Source organism: Montipora foliosa, chromosome 4 (genome assembly GCF_036669935.1).
Source record: "Montipora foliosa isolate CH-2021 chromosome 4, ASM3666993v2, whole genome shotgun sequence".
In the NCBI taxonomy this organism is placed as follows: domain Eukaryota; kingdom Metazoa; phylum Cnidaria; class Anthozoa; order Scleractinia; family Acroporidae; genus Montipora; species Montipora foliosa.
The window spans coordinates 33,344,097-33,350,685 of record NC_090872.1 but is presented as its reverse complement, the minus strand read 5'-3'; positions in this window follow the sequence as shown (position 1 = coordinate 33,350,685).

The window sequence follows — 6,589 nt, the reverse complement described above, 5'->3', positions numbered from 1 at the left end:
TATCAGAAGTTCACAATAAGTGTGAGTGAATTTTTGTACATTATCCTGTCTGCTCCGTTCCAGCATCCTTTTGTCCGGTGACTTGCAAACTGAAACGTAAATTAAATTATAATAGGTTAAATGAGGCATTATAAAAGTTTGCTTAGTGGAAACTTGGCCTTGCGAGGGGTTAAGTTTCGAAGACGAGAAAGTCTGCGTAGCTGACGGGATTTCTTTTAACACTCGCGTGTACGTTACGCTAGTCTTGGCCGCGAGTGGCCCGCGATTGGTATGGGGCCTAAAGACGAGAAAACCTTCTAATTTTCTCGCTTGTCTTTAATTTATACATAATTGCTATTATACTCCGTAAAGTTGAAATTGTCAAGAATGTATTCTCCCGGTAATCAAGACTCCATTACCCGTGAATAAGAATATGGTATCAGGTTTGTCCCTATTAGTGTCAGAGGTACTTTCACTTGGTCTTCACGCAGAAAATGGGATTTAATCAGTTTGTTTCGTCTTAATTGAATTAAGTATGTCGTTTGATATCCATGGTTCTTTAGTCGTCTATTTTTAGGGTCACTAACATTATTTTTTTATTGGAGCTTATAACACAGCCATTTATTTCGGGCCATTTTATTAGCTTATTTACGTCGTGTGGTGCAAACTCACGGGACAGTTATCTCGCAATAACCTCCGTTTGCCTAGATATTTGGCCTGCGAAATGCTTTAGAGATCATTTCCGTTGAAAAAAAAAAAAGCCGGTGAAAAAAAATGAAGCAGAAGAATTTTCATTTTACATGGAAGAAAAGCAAACTCGTTGTCTGGAGTCTAGTGATAGTGACAGTTAAAAACCTGGTTGCAAATGTTGTTCCGGAAAGTACAAGAAAGTCAACAAAACATGCTGTCATCGTCTTGTTTACTAACTATAAAATAAACCAACCGTTCGAAGTCGAAGGAGAGAAAAACTCCAGCCGCACATTAAAACAATGTCTTCCAGAATATACACACTCTGTCTCTCACGGTCGCGGACATTATCAGCCGACATACCAGCCGCCAGAACGGGTTTATTTACTAAATGTTTATTTGTGATTTCTTAATTGTTACGCTTCAAATGGGTTGTTCATGCTACTATTTACATTTAAATGAGATGGAAACGTTTTGTTTAAAACGAGTTTGAATTGGGTACGACATTGAGTTGACCAATTTTTATGACTCTGATAGGCCAATTTGGGTAAATCTTACCATTGGGTGATGGACTCTTGAAGAAATTTAGTTCTATGCCTTTGTTATTTATCCTCAGTGGATCAGCCAGCAGCCCAGTAACGAAAGATGTTCGTTTAAATGAGACGACACAGCTTGATGGCCTTAAGTCCCAAATTGGCGTACTATTGAGTCGTTATCCCTTTTCCATATCGAACGCTGAGTTGGTGGTCATAGTCAAATTTGCATCTTCAATACATGCCGTCATATCGTTCTGATTGTTCTTCCACATCAGGGCACTTTTAAGGCTGATTTTCATTAGCGCATAAGCACAAGCATAAACAGTGAATCTTAAAGCAAGTGGGAACACAACATAAATATCAAGATATACGCAGGCGCAGTAGTAAAGGAAATTCTTGATGTACTAGCTTTCCTCAACTGCAATCAAGATGGCGGATGAAGATGAGATCATTCTCTATGCTTTGTTGGTAATTTACCTTCTTCGCTTACGAAGGCGTCATAATGACAGCAGAGCGATCAAAATGAAAAGGGTTTGGGTAAGGGATATATATCACCGGAGGAAAGCCCAAGGGGAGTTTAATAACTTGGTTTTAGAAGTTCGTGCGGGTGATAGAGAGCTCTACTTTCGGCAAGTAGAAGGCGCACACTCTGAACATTGTTGTCGCCAGCGTCTTCAAGTTGAAGGCTGTTTAGTGTGTTATACTGTTGTCTTTACTTTAAACTCCCTACATTTACATTCTGATTTTGTTTGTTATTTTACAACATAAATTACCTGAATTCGAAAATACAGTCGAACTAATAATATAAAGTTGCTAAAAAGAAATTTATTCTTTTGAAGTTTGTTCGTGCTAACCAGGCTAGTGAGGATGATTAGACAACAGAATAATTATTTAGCTGCCATGTATGGATACGGTCTATATTGGATCATAAACATGATAATTCGGATAGTATGCAATAGCTGTGTTTGGATGAGAGTATACGTATGGCCGTAAGCTATTTGGGATGCACTCAGTCATGAATATCTTCGAACATCAACATCGGCAAATGAGCGGAAAAACATTTCAAAGGAATTTCTGGAACTTTAGAACTTCCCCCACTGCTTGGGGTCCATCGATGGTAAGCATATAGCCATAAAGTGCCCTGGAAATAGTGGCTCCCTTTTCTTTAACTACAGGGGATTTTATGGTATTGTCTCAATGGTCCTCAATGGCAGTATGTGAAGCTCATTATGTTTTTACTTTTGTGAACACTAGGGATTTTGATAGTAATAACGACAGTGGCATACTGCTGAACTCTGCAATGGGGAAAAGCCTTGAAAATAACAGTCTCAGAATCCCAACGCCAGAACAATTTGAGGGATTTCGGGATCCCCTTACTATTTATTTGGGATGAGATTTTTGGCTTAAAAATCTTTATGCACCAGCCTTTTCCAGACAGAAATAACCCAGAAAATCAGATAATTTTTAATTACAGGATATCAAGAGCACGCAGAGTAATAGAAAACACTTTTGGAATACTAACTGTCAGGTGGGGAATTTTTAGTCGCGCCATAACTGCCTCAGTCAAAACAACAGAGACCATAAGAAAGACTGATGTTTGCCTACATAATTTCCATAGGCTGACTGATTTTGATGTATCTAGAAACCGGTTTTGCTGACACCGAGAATGGTATTAGCAGAATTAATCCAGAAGAATGGCGGAGTGTAGTACAAAGAACTGGAAGTGATGCAATGAGAGACATTCCACCTCTAAGGAGAAGACGAACTTCAAGCACGAAATGCATTGCTGAGTTCTATTATATCTGATGCTTAGTCTCTGTCATGGTAGTATGTTATAAGCAGGGGCCAGTTGAGTGATTAGCAATCCAGTGTTATACCCCAGACTAACATGAATGCAATTTGTTGTAATAACATATGATACTACTTATCATACCTACTTATCATGAATGTGAAAATGCAACAAATTTTCATGAGTTGGCTTGTTCATATTTTTTTAAACCCTCACATCCATTGCTTGACATAGGGTGCGAAATGTACAAATAAGCAAGGCTGTAAGGAAAGAAGATATTAATGCCGTGTTCTTAAGTAGGAAGAGCAAGGGGGGAGTGGTTGATTATTACAGAGTTGCTAACTGCTAAAATACAAATAGCAAGAAGCTTCTCAACATTAAACAGTACAACACTTTTATTTATTACAACACTCTTGTGGAAAGGGAACAGTTCTAAAAATCTTTGTTTAACACAAACATAACTCAGTTTCTAACAGTTATTTCATCATTAAGTAAAGTACGAAACGTCCGGGTGAGTGTAGTCCTGAGAAGGACTGTTTGAGATGACATTGACTGACGTTTCGACAACCTGAGCGGAAGTCATCTTCAGAGTCAAGTGATTTGTGTGACGTCAGTAGATGCTATAAGAACTCCGGTTGTAGATGTCATTGGTCAACTTATTCGTGATGTTAGTGATCGACTGTCAGTTTAGCCTAGATGTAATTGGCCGGGAAGACTAAACAGTGATAGGTGAGTTTCGATCCGACTATAGGTCTAAGGCCTGTACGTTGGCCAGCACTGTGAGAATAAATCAATGTGTTGTTTGTATGTTGATGTCGTCGATGAGTCGTTTGTAGGGTGCGGGAAGTTGTAGGCATCGGTTTATTGGTGTCTGTTCTAAATCAGTTGACCAGCTTTCCAGTACGTGCCGTTGGTAGTAGTTAGTGTTGCAGGTAACACATGTAGCAGAGTCCCAGTCGATTTTGGGGTTTCCGTAGATGGTGTTCAGCAATGTTATTGTTGATGATGGAGAGCTTGCAAATCGGTAGGTGCTGCCTCCGGCGAGCTGTCTGCTACCGGGTTGGTACTGGCACACATTGGCTCTTTGCTGCTGCGGAGGTGTCTTCTATTTCTCCCGAAAACTCGTCCATCTTCAGTCCTTACGTCATACGACCTCACATCAACTTGTTGTTCTACACCTGCCTTGTACTATCAATCAAATCTGTAAGTAGGTTCATCACGCAGAACATCTCCACTACTAAGGGGTTGGAGTTCCGTGGCACTGATATTGTAGTAGTTTGCTTGCATCTTTTTTCTTTTGAGAAGTTTTCTGGGGACGTCTTCAACTATTTTGGGCTTGAGTAACTCATTTGTGGTTCGTATTAGTGTTCGAGTGCGACATCCAAACATCCTTTCGGCTGGAGAGCTTGCAAGACCTTCCGAGAGAGTATTTCTCCATTCCAATAAGGCAAGGTATATTTCTAATCTTGTTGCTTTAGACTTCTTTAGTAGAACCTTGGCCGTATTAATTGAATTTTCTACTTTGCCGTTACCCTGCGGGTAGTGGGGAGAACTAGTGACATGTTCCATATTATAACTTTCTGCAAAATGCTGGAACTCAAAGGAGTTGAAAGGGGGACCATTGTCGCTCAATAGCCGGTTGGGAATCCCATGTCTTTCAAACTGTCTTTTTACGACTTGAGTAATTTTGTCCTTGTCTTTACGAGAATCAACTTCGAAGTAGTTCGAATAGTAATCCACTGTGCAGAGTAGTCTTTGATTTCGAAATGAATCATGTTAGATCCAACTGTTTCCCAGGGGCGGCTTGGGATCTTGTAGCAGATGAGCGGTTCTTTGGGTTGCTCTTTCTGATAAGTTGCACAGAATTCACATTTGGCAATGTAATCTTTCATCTCAGTAGTAATGCTAGGCCAGTAAACGGTCTCTCTAGCTCTGCGAAGACAACTTTCAGTTCCAGAGTGTGCTCCATGTAGACGCTCGCTGATCTTTGGTCTGAGGCTGTTTGGAATCACGCATCGCAGATCTTTAACGGCAACACCATCCTGAGCTGTCAGTTCATCACGAACATCAAGAAGGGGCAAAGTTCCAGTGGAAGACCACCTTTGGTATCTGGCCAGCCCTCTACGGTACGATGACATGGGGGAAGGACTGCATGACTGGGTCGGCCCCTTTGTCATGCTGGATCTCTACCAGTTGAGGCTCTAAAATTGATAGAAAGTCCATTCCATGTATCCACTTAGCTTCCTTTTCAGCTCGAGAACGGTCTGTTGTCGGCAGGTAAGCACGTGATAGTGTATCGGACAGATACTTTTCAGGACCTGGTTTGTAACGAATCTCAAAGTCCTATTGCTGTAATCGCAAGACCAGGCGCTGTAGTCGTTTGGGTGCTGTCGCTAGAGGTTTCTTGGATATTGTCTCCAATGGTTTATGGTCAGACCACAGCACGATCTTTCTAGAAATAAACAAACTGATGGTTTTGTTCTACTCCAAACACTTGGGCTAAAAGTTGTTTTCTCTATTTGAGAATATTTCTTCTCACTGACCATGTGGGCTCTGCTGGAGTAGGACACAGGTTGCCCGTTCTGCATCAGTACAAATACAATTCAATTGGAAGAGGCGTCACCTTGGCTTTAGACAGGAAGGGAGGAATCGAAGTATCTCAGGACTGGAGCTCAAATGCAGCATGCTTAACACTTTCAAATGTTTCGTCTTGCTCTTCTGACCATCTCCACTCGATGTCTTTGTAAGGTAATCTTCTTAAGAGGTTCGCATACCTCTGAAAGCTTGCGTTGAAACTTGGACAGATACTTCACTAGGCCTACCAATCTTCTAACTGCCGCTACGTCATTTGGTCGTTCCATCTTCAGTATGGCCTCGACCTTACTCGGGTCAGGTCTCACTTCTTTAGGTGTAAGCACATGACCAATGAAAGGGGTCACAGAATACTGGAGTTGTAGCCTTTAATAATAATAATACTTAATAATACTTTGTTATTTATATAGCGCTTTCTCCAAAATTGCCCAAATGCCCTTTACAAGGTCTAAAACCTATTATATATATATAATTAACACCGAAATGTGTGAATATAAGTAACATAAAAAAAATTATATATGCCAATTAAAAAGGATGTGTCTAGAGTTTCCGCTTAAAGATTGCAATACTAGGACTACACTTGATGTCAATAGGTAATTTGTTCCACATACAAGGAGCGCTAACCGAAAACGCTCTGTACCCATAAGATGATGGCTAGCAATAAAGCAACTTGTCAGCAGATCTGAGATCTGTCCTTGGAACATATGGTACAGGCAATTGACTTAGGTATATTTGTGCTAGACCATTAACAATCTTGTACGTAAACAATAAAATATTGAAATAGATGCGTTGTTTTACTGGAAGCCAATGCAATTCTATAAGCAAAGGCGTAATATGACCAGCCTTGCGTGACATGGATATAAGCCTCGCGGCTGAATTAAAATCATACTGTAGGCGCTGAATTAATTAGCTAGGCAGACCATATAATATGGAATTACAGCTATCGATTCCAGACGTAACAAACGCATTAACAAGGGTTCTGGTAGATTCAGTGCTAAGATATCTG